Below are 17,440 nucleotides of genomic sequence, written 5' to 3' on the forward strand. Positions count from 1 at the left end.
CGGACTCATGGATTTTTTTTTCTTCTTAAAAAATAACAGTTGACCTTTTAATTCCTTTAAAGTTATTTTTCCTCTTTCTCATTTGATGGGTTTCAAATGTTCTGGTGGTTTATTTTTCTTGCTCTCTGCAGCTTCCCAAACCAGACTGTCCCATCCACACGCAGAGATAGGTCTTGTACAACACCAAAATAAGTAGGGTCAAGCTTTCTTGAAGATTGATAGTCTTCTGCCAGCTGCCCCAAACATTCTCACCAAGTATTTGCCCCCAGCGCAGATTGATGGGATAGCCAAACTGAGGAACCTGGTGTTTGTGACTGAGGACAGCTTTGTAAAGTAGAACTTCACAAGCAACATCAAAGGCAACATTCGTGAGAGCTAATAGCTTTTTGTCTTTAATCCTTTACAAATGTGACTTTTTTCTGTAGGCATGGAACTCTGGTGTGAGAAGAATCTATCGAAATGCAAATTGAATAATTCCTACACCTGTTGAAATCAAAACTATTATAATGATTACTGGAATACACTAGAATGGCATTGAAGGGGTAACAAATTGGATTAGTCAATGCATTTGTAATTATTGAATTAAAACTTGGTCCTGACAATATTTTTTTTATCAATAGGAATGTTATTAATTTTGAAGAGAAAATGCTACAATACAAATCCATTGCTAATTCATTCTTCATTTCATCAAACAAATTGGATTTCAGTGGATGTGATGGATGACAGTGAAACAGTCAAAAGTGATTTCCAAACCATGAGATAATATTAATTATCATTAGCCACTATCCATCTATTTTCACTTTTCCATTCGGGTCTTCCCATACATAGTCCCAATATCTCAGCTTTGGTCTTCCGCGTGGTGTTTTCCCAACTGGGAGCCAGTCCATCATGTTGAAGGGCACTGATGCCACATGTCCATCTTGTAATGTGCTGTTAATGAACGTAGGCACAAGTTTGTAAATTTCTGGTAACCATTTTACATTGATGTAACAAGAAACAATTTCTTGTTTTTTTTTTCTCATGATCTCCCCTGCTTTCCTGAAGATGTTAAATCCTTGTTGAAATATGGTTCCACAGGCACTGACTACACTCTGGTGCATTCAAACATTATAACTGGTTGTCCACTTAAATCCTACAGATGGGCATGGACAAGAGGTGCAGTATGGTGTGCAGCCGACTCTACTGTTCTTCATTCTGAGTGTCATACCACTCCCCCACCAATACGAGTAATTGGAAGCGTAGGTGGATATGAAGTCTGAGGTTACGAGGCTTTGCTTGCAATGTGTTGCACCACAGGTTTTTTTTTGTTCAGAACAAGATTGCTGTCTTTTTTTTGTGAGAATTTTGTGTGCAAGTCACAGGGAAATGGAACACTCTCTGTTTCGAGCTCCCATTGTCAGCATCAAGCACACTCCCACGTCAGGTCACAGCTCTAGCGCAGTTAGACGCAGTGTAAATCTTCCTCCTCTCTGCCCCAACAATATGCTTTAGTCTCTAGCCTCAGAACCGCACCATTCTGTGTTGCTGCAACAATTTTCCATTTGAGTCATTCTTGGCTTCTGTGCCACTTTAATGCCAATAAGGATGGTTTTGGGCTGTGGGCTCAAGTCGACTGGGAACTGGGTTAAAGACTGCCCAAACTCATTTCCACTACAACTAGAACTTTCATCACAGTTGCCTGAGGTTCATTCAAACCCAGGTCTAAGAGGTGAATGGTCAGTGCCTAACCCACTATGCCATCCAGTTTCTTTAAGTTCTGAGGTGGAATCTTTCAGTAGATGCCGGACTTAAAAAAAGAAAACTTCAAAAGAATAATCGGCTTTGAATCTTCATTCTTGAAGGAGGGTTTATTGTGAGTGGAACATCAGATAGCAGTGAAAGCAGACAGCAGTGTAATCCTCAAAGGAAATAAGGCTTCTGTTAGAACAGTTTTGACATTCAGATTTATGACCATATTTTAGTTTTAGTTGGAGGGAAGCAATGACTCTTTAAATCAACATTACAAAGATATTGCTTCAAGGAACTCAACTCACTTAAAAACCCTAAGACTTTGTGCTAAAGCTCCTTAAGTTTGATCTCAATAGGTGACATTTTTTTTTTATTAAAGATAAATAAATAGCTTGCCCGATGGCTAAGAAAGTAAGTTTGGTACTACGTCGTGCAGATCAGATCTCCATTTGATCTTTGGTTGATACTGAGTTTGCTGATTTGACTAGCGACACTACAATTGGCCGCAGTCCCACTGAGTTATTTAGGGAAGAAAATTTAGCCAAGATTCCCACTCCTGATTGAGATCCTGTGACCTCTGCTGGAAAGTGCACGAGGTAAAGATTGGATTCAACCGTGATACCCTCTAATTAAAAGCTTGCTTTTTTTTAAAATCACTTTTGAAGTGTAGTTGCTATTTTAATATAGGGAAGTGCAGCAGTCAATTTGAACACAGCAAGGTCCCACAAACAGCAATGAGATAAATTACCAATTAAACTGTTTTGATGGTGTTGGTTGAGGGATAGATTTTGGCCAGGACAGCGTGCTTTTCTTCAAATGGTGCCATTTGATTTTTTACGGCCACCTGAGAGGGCAGACAGGATCTTGGTTCTAATGTCTCGTCCAAAAGACGATACCTCTGATCAGTGCAGAACTCTCTCGGCACTGCACTAGAGTGTCAGCGGAAACGATGTGCTCAAGTCCTGGAGTGGGGTTTGAACCCACGACTTTCTGAAGAACCTGCCTACCTACAATCACTGGTCGAGAATACAGAAAGGCCACTTAGGCAAAATGCTAGAGGACTGTGGAATAGTAAACTAGCATGAGTCAGCTCCTTCAGAGGAGATGGGTTGAAAATTAGAGGGGAAAGTAAATGCCAAAAAAACTGTTTACACTGCATTTAGAGCAGTCAATTAAATTTACACCACATGTTTATGACCGTTTCTGGTGAGAATGTGGAATGAGTTGACCAGCAAATTCTGCTCAGTAAACAACCACAGTGCTTGATGCTGACAGCTATACACTTAACCAAATCCGGTTACTAAGAACATTAATTTGCCCCTTCCTTGTAGGTGTAGGCTTTCTGGAAAATAACTACACGAGCACAAGTTGCCATTGACAGTGAGAGTTGGTTGGCTATTTGACAGCTCTTTACCTGATGTCATGCATGGGTCGCTACCAGGAAAGGGACCAAGAGATTTTTCACCCCCTCCCGTACTCAGCGGCACAGAGACCAACCAGTTTCTCTCCTAATTTGGCACAGCAGGGATATTTAACTTGGGACCTTCCTGCTGCTGGTTAGATAACCTCGCTGAGCATCAGGAGAGCTGGACACATCTTGTGGCATTGTGTTTGAAGACTTCAGAACAGACTGTTGGTCCTGCTCCCTGGGGAATTGTGGCGTCCACCTCACACTGTCTTGGGACCTACTGCCTTTAGGCGTTGTTGCTTACCAAGCTGGACAGAGTCTCTCAACCCCTCCCTGGGGTACAGAGAATGCTTTCAATTTTAGCAAGCTGTGACAAGTAGACTGATTGAGATTCAGGTGGCAGAGTACAAATGGAGACTGATACAGAGAGATCTGCATTGCTGCAGCATTAATCACATCTGTTGTTATCCAAGCAACAAGGTAGCCATTCTGCAAATAGCAATGAAATGAATAACCAGTTCATTTATTTTTTTTTGGTAGTGTTGGCTGAGGGAGGCATGTTCGCCAGGACACGGGAAAAACTCCCTCCAAATGTGCTACATCATCTTTAATGTCCACCTGAACCACAGGACTTCGGTTTACACGTTAAGAGATGTGACAATTCAGCACTCCCTCAGTACTGCGCTGGAGTGTCAGCCTAGTTTACAGTCTCAAGTGCTGAATCGTAGAATCATAGAAAATTTATGGCACAGAAGGAGGCCATTCGGCCCATCATGTCCGCGCCGGCTGAGAAATGAGCCACCCAGCCTAATCCCACTTTCCCGCACTTGGTCCGTAGCCCTGCAGGTCACGGCTCTTCAGGTGCACATCCAGGTATTTTTTCTAAAAAATGAGTTGAGGGTTTCTGCCTCTACCACCCTCTCAGGCAGTGAGTTCCAGACCCCCACCACCCTCTGGGTGAAAAAATATTTCCTAATTTCCGCTCCAATCCTTCTACCAATCACTTTAAATTTACGCCCTCTGGTTATTGACCCCTCCGCTAAGGGAAATAGGTCCTTCCTATCCACTCTACTTTTTAGTCTAGGCCCCTCATAATTTTGTTCACCTCAATCAAATCACCCCTCAGCCTCCTCTGTTCCAAGGAAAACAACCCCAGCCTATCCAATCTATCATCATAGCTAAAATTCTCCAGCCCTGGCAACATCCTCGTAAATCTCCTCTGTACCCTCTCTAGTGCAATTACATCCTTCCTGTAATGTGGTGATCAGAACTGTGCGCAGTACTCAAGCTGTGGCCTAACTAGTATTTTATACAGTTATAAAGCAGTAACATCCCTGCTTTTATATTCTATGCCTCAGCGAATAAAGGAAAGCATTCCATATGCCTTCTTAACCACCTTACCTACCTGTCCTGCTACCTTCAGGGAATCTGTGCACATGTACTCCAAGGTCCCTCACTTCCTCTACACCTCTCAGTATCCCCCATTTATCGTGTACTCCCTTGCCTTGTTTGCCCTCCCCTCTCTGAAGTGGGGCTTGAACCCACAACCTTCAGACTCAGAGCACGGAGAGTGCTACCAACTGAGCCAAACTGATACCAAAATTTAAATCCACACGCACAAAATGTTAATGCAGCTTATCTATCTTCCTTCAGGTGAAATTTCCCTGCTAGATTATAGGGTAACAACTGCAGCAGCTGTGACTGTTCTGTACTTCATAGGATTGAAGCCACTTAGATCCAGAAGCTTGCAGAAAAAAAAAAGTGCCCGTCCATTTCTACCAGTGAGAGCGTGGGATGCTTTAAACCTGCCCGTGAGTAAGATTTTAAAAGGATTACACAATAAATCTTCACTGGTAGTTATGCAAGTGCAAGTAGAATCTGTAGATATCCACGTTACATACAAAATAGTCTAGTGTGAATTTAAATTAAAGGGGCCACCACAAAGAGGGCACCATCGGTTAAAGGGGGCAGAAAATCCATGAGCCAAGGCCTAACAAAGGTTTTCAGACCAGAGGAAAAGGTGTCCCATCCTCCGAAAAGGAGCATCGGCAGGCTGTCCAACACTGCCCCCGGGACAAGCTCCGTCTCCCTGGTGCCAGCGATGGAAGGGAGGGAAATTGGAGTGGGTTTCTGGGCTCCGCCTCTCCCAGTCACTCACATGCCGTCTGGGGTCTAGCGACCTACTTCCCTGCAGTAGGGGAGGGAGGGAAATTCAATTTGCTGGTTGTGGGGTGGGGGTTTGTAGCCGTCCGATTTGGGATGTTGCGGCGAAGGAAAACCCACAGCCACGTGTCAGCAACAAACACTCGTGCATTTCCATAGGGCTCACTTTATAGTGATCAGGAGCAGTAACTCTGGCCAATTCTCCCTCCCTCTCTTTTTTTATTTGTTCATGGGATGTGGGCGTCGCTAGCCAGGCCAGCATTTATTGCCCATCCCTAATTGCCCTTGAGAAGGTGGTGGTGAGCCGCCTTCTTGAACCGCTGCAGTCCGTGTGGTGAAGGTTCTCCCACAGTGCTGTTAGGAAGGGAGTTCCAGGATTTTGACCCAGCGACGATGAAGGAACGGCGATATATTTCCAAGTCGGGATGGTGTGTGACTTGGAGGGGAACGTGCAGGTGGTGTTGTTCCCATGTACCTGCTGCTCTTGTCCTTCTAGGTGGTAGAGTTCACGGGTTTGGGAGGTGCTGTCGAAGAAGCCTTGGCGAGTTGCTGCAGTGCATCCTGTGGATGGTACACACTGCAGCCACTGTGCGCCGGTGGTGAAGGGAGTGAATGTTTAGGGTGGTGGATGGGGTGCCAATCAAGCGAGTTACTTTGTCCTGGATGGTTTTGAGCTTCTTGAGGGTTGTTGGAACTCCACTCATCCAGGCAAGTGGAGAGTATTCCATCACACTCCTGACTTGTGCCTTGTAGATAGTGGAAAGGCCTTAGGGAGTCAGGTGGTGAGTCACTCGCCGCAGTATACCCAGCCTCTGACCTGCTCTTGTAGCCACAATATTTATATGGCTGGTCCAGTTAAGTTTCTGGTCAATGGTGACCCCCAGGTTGTTGATGGTGCGGGATTCGGCGATGGTAATGCCGTTGAATGTCAAGGGGAGGTGGTTAGACTCGCTCTTGTTGGAGATGGTCATTGCCTGGCACGAATGTTACTTGCCACTTATCAGCCCAAGCCTGGATGTTGCCCAGGTCTTGCTGCATGCAGGCACGGACTGCTTCATTATTTGAGGGGTTACGAATGGAACTGAACACTGTGCAATCATCAGCGAACATCCCCATTTATGACCTTATGATGGAGGGAAGGTCATTGATGAAGCAGCTGAAGATGGTTGGGCTTAGGATAATGCCCTGAGGAACTCCTGCAGCAATGTCCTGGGGCTGAAATGATTGGCCTCCAACAACCACTACCATCTTCCTTTGTGCTAGATATGACTCTAGCCACTGGAGAGTTTTCCCCCTGATTCCCATTGACTTCAATTTTACTAGGGCTCCTTGGTGCCACACTCGGTCAAATGCTGCCTTGATGTCAAGGGCAGTCACTCTCACCTCACCTCTGGAATTCAGCTCTTTTGTCCATGTTTGGACCAAGGCTGTATTGAGGTCTGGAGCCGAGTGGTCCTGGCAGAACCCAAACTGAGCATCGGTGAGCAGGTTATTGGTGAGTAAGTGCTGCTTGATAGCACTGTCGACGACACCTTCCATCACTTTGCTGATGATTGAGAGCAGACTGATGGGGCGGTAATTGACCGGATTGGATTTGTCCTGCTTTTTGTGGACAGGACATACCTGGGCAATTTTCCACATTGTCGGATAGATGCCAGTATTGTAGCTGTACTGGAACAGCTTGGCTAGAGGCGCAGCTAGTTCTGGAGCACAAGACTTCAGCACTACAGCCGGGATGTCGTTGGGGCCCATAGCCTTTGCTGTATCCAGTGCACTCAGCCGTTTCTCGATATCACGTGGAGTGAATCGAATTGGCTGAAGACTGGCTTCTGTGATGGTGGGAATATCGGGAGGAGGCAGAGATGGATCATCCACTCGGCACTTTTGGCTGAAGATGGTTGCAAACGCTTCAGCCTTGTCTTTTGCACTCACGTGCTGGATCTGCCATCATTGAGGATGGGGATGTTTACAGAGCCTCCTCCTTCCGTTAGTTGTTTAACTGTCCACCATCATTCATGACTGGATGTGGCAGGACTGCAGAGCTTTGATCTGATCCGTTGGTTGTGGAATCGCTTAGCTCTGTCTATAGCATGTTGCTTCCGCTGTTTAGCATGCATGTAGTCCTGAGTCGTAGCTTCACCAGGTTGGCACCTAATTTTTAGCTACGCCTGCTGCTACTCAAAGACAATAAATTGTGGTGCCCCCACTATTGTCCTGGCTAAGATGAGTCAATACGGACCAAGAGCGAACGGTTGGGAAGGTGAATGCTATCTGTACCAGATCTGTCTCTCGCGCCTCGGATCTTTCCCTCTGTGCTGAGTTTTTGCGTGTGTAATAATGTTGCGAGCTATCTGACTAAGAAGCAGGTACAAAGAGTGCAGCTTGGTTAACTCAAAGTGTGTTGGAGCAATTTTGCTCCAGACCCAACATTTTATTTTTGCTTCATAACTTTAGGGAGCGGGGTTGGGGGAAAAAGCACTGTCTGCGTTCAGAAGGTTGTTGGTTTGAGGGGTGGGGGAAGAGACGGAGGGAGGGAGGGAGAGGTAGTTTCCTTTCCCGCTATTTGAGGTGTTTCTGCTTCATGTGCCTGTCAGTAATGCTTTGCAGATGACCACTAGAAGTTATGTCAGGCAGGAGACAGGGCAGGCTCTCCTTTATACTCCAGGGGGAAGGGGGTGGGTGGGGTATGAGAGAGAGAGAGGAGTGAAAAGGAAGCATCTAGCTCCATTTTGGTACCCTCCCCTTTTCCCAATGTCAGTGTAACAATTGAAAACATAGGATGTGAATAATTGCAGGTACAGACACTGCACACTGGTGCTGTACTATGCTGCCCACTCTGGGTACAACTTTGAATCGGCTCACACCCTTCATTTTTTGGAGTTTTGGGTTATCATAAGTCCCCCGACCCCCCCTGCATCTTCAGCCATCATGGTCCTCCCCTCTAAAATTTGCTGTTCGAAGAGCAGGGAGTTCTCAGCGTGGACTCGATGGGCCGAATAGCCTCCTTCTGTGTTGTAACCTTTCTATGGAACCTTTATTAGTTTGCTGTTTATGTAACCTTGCTGTGGCTGCCTTGTTTGCCCAGTGATCTATGGATTGTAAAGCGCTTTGAGAACATCCCAAGAGCCCGCTAGGTGCTGTGTAAATGCAAGTTCTATCTTTCTACAGCCTCACCTTCAAAAAAAAAAAATCACAAAACCTCTGTTCAACCGAGCCCTTCGATCATCTCTCCCCACTCATCTCCCTTTGATGTCCGTTCCCCTCCCTCTTTTTGTGAAGCACCTTGGGATGTTTGGCTACATTAAAAGGCGCCATCTAAGGGCAAGTTGTTCCTGCAGGTACAAACCTGTGTGTTTCATAATTGGTGCGATAACTTAGGGTACAAAGTGCAAGGATGGCTACAGTCCAAGCAGCCAGCAGCACAAACCTCAAAGGAAAAAAAAAGCCTGATTTACTGACACATCATTATTAGAAACCCATTGCAATTTTACACTCATCAGTTTGCAGATAGCTTTGCCACAATATTAAATATGCATGTACTTTGACAAGCACCTACTCCGTCATCACCCTGGGTTTAAGTGTGATCAAGGCAAAGCCAGCTTTAGGTTCTTGGCTCTTTTCACATGCAGTGCTGCATTAAGGATTAAATTAATGTAGAAAATGAAGCACATTATAATCCTGCATGGCTATCAAGAGAGTTCTGGAACAACGTGTCCTGTGCATTAATCATGTGTCAGCCTCAGATATGTTTAGATCGAGGTTAAAAATCGTGTTGATTTGCCATCTTCCAGAATTCCTCCCCCTACTCATTATATTCTTCCAGCAGTAACAGCCCCAACCAATCAAAATGCATTCCAAAAGTACCTAGGAGAGCCATCTCCATCAGCAAAGGAATGCGTGGATTAGTCAGAGTTTAAAGTTGGATTACTTCATGATTTAAGGATCGGAAAAATATTGTGTTGGCAGGTCTGAATTCTAATTCCACACGGTTAGTTGGTTAATCTGCATGTGAGAGGGATCGTTGCGGAAAGGGACTGAGGGGGTGATGCTTTCACAACAAATTAATTCAGCACTGAAGTCTCTGCCATCTTCCAGCCAGTCTCAAGTCAGCTGGGAGAAGGATTGAAACATTACAAGGGGAAACGGAGGAAGTGGAGATTCTTAAAACCGGTTCAGCAGCCTTACCGGCATTAAGATTTTAAAAAAAATTAGGCTATTAGGCACAACAAGCCCATCCCATAATACACGTGAGCTTGGCAGTGGGTAGTACTGAAGCTGAAGGTGGTTGGTTGAAACTATGACACAAAGATGTCCAGAATGAGTCAATCTTGTGCAGTACTGAGGTAATGCTGCATTGTTAGAGATGCATCAGCTGAAATATTAAACTGAGGTCCATCCTGCCCGTTGCAGTAGATGTTAAAAATCCCATGGCAATATTTGAAGAGCAGCACAGTTGTCCTGGCAACAATTAAAAAAAAGTTTAAATGGGCATTCATCTCATTGTGCTCTGGGGAACCTTGCAGTGTACAAAATGGTTCCACAATTGCATGCATAACAGTCACTGTAGCTCGAAGTATCTCAATGTATCTGAAAGGTTGTGGTTTTTCCACTGGTTCCAAGCAGCAGCTACATGTGTTTTTCAGGATGGGAAAAGCCAGCATCTATGAAAACTGGGGACCAGGGAGACAGGAGTTTGAGAATTAGTAAGTACAGAATGGAAACAGCTGTAATGCAAGTATTGGGCAAAGGAAATCAAGAGCAGGAATGTAAGCACAAAGGGCAGCAGAAACACCTGAACGGAGAGAAGGAGTACTTAATGACAAAGAATACAATGGAGTGAAGAGAACATCCGAATGAGGGAAAGGGACAAAGAGACAGACAGAGAGAGACAGAGACAGAGAGACTGACTGCAGAGAGCTGTGGTGAAGGAAAGAGAGTGAGGCCTAGAGCCTAAGCCCTGATGGTGGTGCAGAGAAGCCCAGCACTGTGTGGAGAGCCAAGTGCCCAGAGGCCAACGAGACTCAGTCAGCTTGAATAGCCCAAGGTAGAAAAGGTCACTGAATTTATTGAAATTGTGACCAACTTCAGTTATCAACAGGCTTAATTTTTCCTCCAACATATGTTTTGACTTTAAATTGATTCCTATTGAGAGAATGCAACACCAGTTTATAGGATATAGCATTTAATGTTTCAAAAGGTAGACACAAACAGGCATTGCACTGACCCTATAATGATGGAATATTAGAGGCCATCTGTCTCCCCCTCCATCCCTGCCCATTCAATTCCAAACTACATGTTTTGCTGTTCCCTATCCAGATTTCCTCAGACAATTTTAAAGAAAAAGAAACACCATAATGACGCTTGCTGTATTAATGTTAAAGTCAAAATTGCCACAAGTTCACAATATAAAAAAGGTTATGGGCAAGTTCAAAGGTGTTGTTGGTGGGTGAAAGAGTACCCCCCTCTCTTAAATTTCACTTTAATCATGGCCAGAGACGTGATAAAAAGTGTTATATATGTGCAAACATTTTACATAGAATTTACAGCACAGAATCAGGCCATTCAACCTAACTGGTCTATGCCAGTGTTTATGCTCCACACGAGCCTCCTCCGACCCTACTTCATCTATCCCTATCAGCATAACCTTCTATTCCTTTCTCCCTCATGTGTTTATCTAGCTTCCCCTTAAATGCATCTATGCTAGTCGCCTCAACCAATTCTTGCAAATTCCACATTCTAATCAATCTCTGGGTAAATAAGTTTCTCCTGAATTCCGTATTGAATTTATTAGTGACTGCCTTATATTTATGACCCCTTAGGTTTTGGATTCCCCCACAAGCAGAAACATTTTTCATTTGCACCAGCCACTACATGTCAATTGAAAAGACAGAGAATTCTAAGCTAAACCACATGAACCCAAGGTGTGGTCAACATGAAGAGATTGTTTTGAGGTCGTTGCTCCAGTTTTCATGTATTCATGTACAGACTAGTAAAGAATATCCCAAATACAATGCCAGATTACTCAATTGTTAGAGGCCGATCAATCCACATTATGATGTAATAGGACTAGGACACAAAGAGGTGTCAAGCTACACAAAATGGCTGGAAGTCCTCTAGGGAGCTCAATAGGTAAAGGCACTACAAAAGGTCTGCTGGGGAGCCATTCGGATCAGAGAACTCTCGAGCTTGATCCTTGGTCTACAGTGATCTCAGTCAAGAAAATTGATTGGGGTTTCTGTTCCTGATTGTTGTCCAGTGACCCCCTGCTGGAAAGTATGGGGGGGGTTGGAGATCAGGTGAGGGCAGCATCAGGCTCAGTAATTCCCCACCATTGTAAAATAGTTTGCAGACGCTCACTGTCTAAGCTCACAGACAAAGACACTTGAGGCAAGGTAGAGAGAGCTACCAGTACCCGTGGCAACATAAGCGGTATGTGTCATCATCTTCAGGTGGGGAAAACATTATATTTTGCTGAGCACAGCTAGAGAACAAAGCTCTATGACTATGAAAAGATCGGGTGAGCCGCCTTCTTGAACCGCTGCAGTCCGTGTGGTGAAGGTTCTCCCACAGTGCTGTTAGTGAGTTCCAGGATTTTGACCCAGCGACAATGAAGGATCGGCGATATATTTCCAAATCGGGATGGTGTGTGACTTGGAGGGGAATGTGCAGGTGGTGGTGTTCCCATGTACCTGCTGCTCTTGTCCTTCTAGGTGGTAGAGGTCGCGGGTTTGTGAGGTGCTGTCGAAGAAGCCTTGGCGAGTTGCTGCAGTGCATCCTGTGGATGGTACACACTGCAGCCACTGTGCGCCGGTGGTGAAGGGAGTGAATGTTTAGGGTGGTGGATGGGGTGCCAATCAAGCGGGCTGCTTTATGTTGGATGGTGTCGAGCTTCTTGAGTGTTGTTGGAGCTGCACTCATCCAAGCAAGTGGAGAGTATTCTATCACACTCCTGACTTGTGCCTTGTAGATGGTGGAAAGGCTTTGGGGAGTCAGGAGGTGAGTCACTAATTTACAAAGATTAGTTATAGTTTATACCTAAAATTCAGTCCATTGGCTCAATTACTCAGGTTTTATAACCTCAGCGAATATATTATTTAAAAACAAAAGACTCAAATCTCACAGGTAACAATGTCACAAGTGTATCACGAGGTCCAAGAGTTGCATAAGTACCACATTCATTGAGAGTCCTCCATATTTTGTTTATAGAACACTTCAGGATGAGCAGGCATGACAGTGCCAAAAAGAAAATAAATTACTTAAAAATTACCGAGTGACTTACTGCACAGATTAATTGTGCAATATGGTTAGGTCATGGTTAGAAGTTGCATGCAACTTACGTCATTTAGGGGTTCTGGAATTCATCAAGGGCTTGTGTTGAAAGGATCCTGGAGGAAACAGCAAAAAAGTCTTTGTGGCTGGGAGATAAATTTAACATATAATAATTTTAAAAATCATAAATGAAATTGCCTGGAGAAAATGAACTACAACAATGCACAAGTTAAAAGGAGCTACAAGTCACAGCATGTTCTTGTTAAGTGGCATATCAGTGTGCAGCGAGGGTCAACTGCAGCAGGGAGAGATGCCGTAGATGCAGGTGGTTGCTGTTTGTGCATGTTCAATGTGTGCTTCCGAACCCACAGCCCCCAAGGCGTGCTCCCGAACAAAATCTTTGTTTTGTGCAGATCAGCCATTCTTCAGACATCACACTTCAAGGTATCACACCTTGTTACAGATGCAAAAACAAAACTTTAAAATACAGAAAAAAAGAGAGCTAGTCATTTTAGGCTGGTGTTTCTGATCTTGACAACCTGGCTTCTGTCCAAAGAGCAGGAGCTGAGGATGGACAAGGAGCTGTCAATCTATAGAAACTTCCCAGATGCCTGTAATTTGCCTCAGGATGCACCCATTTAAACCACTTCTGCATAGGAGTCTCTTGCGCAGTGGCCTTAAAGGGACAGGCCAACTTAGACACAGCTTTCTCTCAGCATCTAGCCACCACAACCATATTCCATATCCCAGAAGACACAAAGCCACAGGACTTTTTAAGATGTAGCATCCAGTGTGCATTTTATCCATCGTACTTAAGGCATCACACTTGCATATGTGCAAATTTGTCAAACTTGCATCTGACTGGCTCAAATTTTGCATTCACGAAACAGTAACAAATCACAAGTTAAAAGTAGGGAGTGTACAAATCAAACACGAGGAAAGCAAGTAACTAATCCTCCAATGAGAAACTATTAAAACAACAAATTAAATATGAGCAATCAGCAAAATCTACCAATGAAAGAAAGGAGAAGCTGAACCCATCAAATTCCTGCAATTATTTTCTGAAAATCCGTGCAACCATTACCTTTATTGGTCCACGGAGCTGACCACTTACTACTGAGAATAAGGTTTGTATCAGTTTAAGCATAAACACTGGCTCGTGTGGAGCATAAACGCCGACATAGACCAGTTGGGCCGAATGGCCAGTTTCTGTGCTGTAGACTCTATGTATTAAAAAGTACAAAAAATTAATACAATTTTTAAAACAATGATTAAACAATACAATAGCAATTTCTGCCAATTACCTGTAACAATGTTTTCAATTGGAGGCCTGCACGTTTTTGAGAAGCCTTCAGTTCAGGCAGGTTTCCTGACGCAGTATTGTTAGTTGAAGAGATTCAACCTCGCAGGCTACAGCTCCCAGCATGTACCTGTGCATACAACTCCTCGGATTTGTTTTATGATTGGGACAGTCTTGCTGTCATTCACAGGGCACATCAGAACCTTCTGTTTGTAATCTTCGTTACTGCCAATGCAAAATTACTGAAAACCAAAATCCTCACCATAGTGAAAGTCACCATCTTTTTTTCCCTGAAGTAAATTTCCTGAAAGAAAAATAAAATTTGGTTACCATATACAAAAATTATATTCTAGCAGTTGTATGTGTGACAAATGAAACTTTAAATAATGCAAAGTGGAATCTTCATATATTCTTTTATTCATTCAAACTTTCTTTTTAATGTAACTGTGGTATTTATTTATCTATCTACCTGCAGTGGAAGACTATTTACTTATTTTCCAGGAACTAATCAAAAAAAACTCCACTCACTTCATGGTCTCTGGAAAGAACTCTTGTAAACTTCTTCCCAAATTCTCTCACTGGAGACATGTATCGCCATATCCTATTCCATTCCCAGCATCCTCACCCCGTCCCTGCTCCTTGCTACTACATAACCTCTGATTCAATCATTACATATCATCTACTCTAGCTCATTCCTTCCTAGGATCTCAAAACAGTTTTTCATAGCCTACAGAGTGATAACTTTGAAAACTCATTTGCAAAATTTACTGGAAGTGTCACAAGGAGACCAAATCTTTCTGCTGACGCTCTGTAACCTCCTCCAGCCCTACAACCCTCCATGATCTCTGTGCTCCTCCAATTCCGGCCTCTTGCGCATCCCCGATTGTTATCGCTCCACCATTGGCGGCCGTGCCTTCCGCTGCCTAGGCCCTAAGCTCTGCAATTCCCTCCCTAAACCTCTCCTCCTTTAAGAGGCTCCTTAAAACCTACCTCTTTGACCAAGCTTTTGGTCACCTGTCCTAATATCTCCTTATGTGACTTGGTGTCAAATTTTGTTTGATAACACTCCTGTAAAGTGCCTTTACTATGTTAAAGGTGCTATATAAATGCAAGTTGTTGTTGACATGTATCACTATCGGCTAAAGAAGCTAGAGCTGGGAAGAAAACCAGAATGTTTCAATGCTTCAGCTGCTACCCTGTTATTGGCAAGAGTTGGGGGGGGGGGGGGGGGGGCGGGGGGGAGGAAAGAGAAGAGAAGGAAGGGGAAAGCTAGTCATTGCATTGTTATTTACAGATTTAATCAACTACAAAAGTGGGATCTCAAGCATACCAGCAGCTGTATTCAATATTGAATGACTGGTAACATATAGTTCTGTATTTGAAAACAGCTGCCAGAAACTGATTACTGCCTGTGAAAAATCAAAAAAAAACATAAGCTCGGACAATTTACTTACCCCTAATCAGACTACTGTTGCCACTTTAAAAGTTGTCACTTAAAAAACACTCTTTCTTGTAGCTGGAGAAACACTATGAAGGCCTTTGTTTTTGAAAGGATTTCGAACAGGGAAGAAATAATGGACACAGTCCAGGTTTGCTCAGTAAACAAATTCCTCTGCCTCTCAGAGACCGTGTTTACAAAAGAAGTCGTTCTATGTTTTGCCCGTGGCGATTGACTTCTTTGTACAGTTTTTCTCCTCACTGTAAACGTGGTAACATACGCATGTAGAAAAGCCACTTTTTGTACATGATACTTTCGGTGATGTGAATTTATTGGTGACTATTAAAGCACTCGCCTTCACTGAATTATAATGGAAATTCCCAGAATTCTTTATTGTAGATGGTTAAGGGCCAAGCCTCAAATCAAATGTGTGTTTTTTTTCCAAGTGTGTTTTTTTTAAAAAAAAGTGTGTCAGTTGAAACAAGCCTATTATAACTATGGCTGGATGGAATTACACAGCTGACAGCAATTAATGGAGGTGTGGTTAATGGGATTGTTGCTTCTTGATATAAAAAATCTCTGAGGCATTGACTGAAGTCTCTACCAATGAACTTTTGCTTAGTGGAGGTGGTGTGATAAATGGAAACATCATATACTTGGAACGAGTTGCTAAAACGTATAATTGGCTGAAAAGCTGTCAAAATGTATGGGGAAATAAAACAGGTTTCCACGCTTGCTTGCTATCACAGCAGACACTGAGCCACTGACTGCCGACCAAATCTCAGAGCCCAGGCTATATCCAAAACGAAAAGGCACCTCCCCAGAGGTATTTTACTTCACAGCATAACCACACATCAGAAATTATACCCACTATATTCCCACCATTTAATGCTAACAAAAAAGTTAAGATGTGTTAAATTTGCATTTTTAAAAAAAAGACTAATTTAATCCTGATTACCCACTGCCTCTTTTTATTTTTATTTTTATTACTTGCTGGGTTTTTTAAAAAAATCTTGTGGTTTAAGTAAACTTCTCTAATGATGTGGGGGCACACCCAAAACTGTATTTCAGATGCCGTGTATTTACAGCATTTTGTGTCAATTTATTGGATGGATCTTTCATATATGGGTGAGGGTGAAAATCTTACACCTTTCTTTATCCTCATTGTGCACCAAGCTGTCCCAGTACAGCTACAACACAGGCACGTATAACGACGTGCAAAATTGCCCAGGTATGTCCTGTCGACAAAAAGGACAAAACCAAACTGAAAGCCTACTCCCAATAACCAGCAAAGTGATTGAGCAGCACTTACTCACCCACGCTCAGTTTGGATTCTGTCAGGACCACTCAGCTGCAGACCTCTTTACAGCCTCGGTCCAAACATGGACATGAGCTGATTTCCAGAGGTGAGGCGAGTGTGACCACACTTGACATCAAGGCAGCATTCAACTGAGTGTGGCAGAGAGAAGCCCGAGTAAAAGTGAAGTCAATGGGAATCGGGGGAAACTCGCCAGTGGCTGGAGTCATTGCTGGCACAAAGGAAGATGATTGTTGCTGTTAAGAGGCCAATCATCTTGGCCCCATGACATGGCTGCAGGAGTTCTTCAGGGCAGCATCCTAGGCCCAACTATCTTCAGCTGCTTCATCGATGACCTTACCTCCATCACATCAGAAGTGGGACTGTTCACTGATGATTGCAGTGTTCAGCTCTAATCGTAATTCCTCAGATAATGTCGATGCAACATCTAAGCTTGGGCTGATTTGTGGCAGGTAACATTCAAGCCAAGTAATGATCACCTCCAACAAGAGAGCCTAACCACATCTTGACATTCAATGGCATTACCATCACCGAGTCCACCAACATCCATGGGGTCACTATTGACCACAAACTCAATTGGACCAGCCACAAAAATGGCATGGCTACTAGAGCAGATCAGAGGCTGGGTATTCTGTGGCGAGTGGCTCACCGCCTGACTCCCCAAGGCCTTTCCACCACCTACAAAAAACACAATTCAGGAGTGCGATGGAATACTCTCCACTTGCCTGGATGGCTGCAGCTGCAACAACACAAGAAACTGGACACCATCCAGGACAAAGCAGTCTGCTTGATCAGGATATCATCCAAACCCACAAC

At 43.9% G+C, this 17,440-nt stretch overlaps 1 long non-coding RNA gene across 1 annotated transcript; it reads right to left on the reverse strand.

Annotated features, from left to right (window-relative positions):
* Positions 1 to 619: 619 nt before the first annotated feature.
* Positions 620 to 15,405, reverse strand: LOC137340279 (uncharacterized). Its single transcript, XR_010966750.1, has 3 exons — positions 15,323 to 15,405; positions 13,873 to 14,172; positions 620 to 1,898 (listed from the first exon to the last, which is right to left on the reverse strand). It is a non-coding gene; the product is annotated as an uncharacterized lncRNA (long non-coding RNA).
* Between the last annotated feature and the right edge of the window lie 2,035 nt (positions 15,406 to 17,440).

The sequence above is a fragment of the Heptranchias perlo genome, chromosome 21 (genome assembly GCF_035084215.1).
Source record: "Heptranchias perlo isolate sHepPer1 chromosome 21, sHepPer1.hap1, whole genome shotgun sequence".
Classification (NCBI taxonomy): Eukaryota; Metazoa; Chordata; class Chondrichthyes; order Hexanchiformes; family Hexanchidae; genus Heptranchias; species Heptranchias perlo.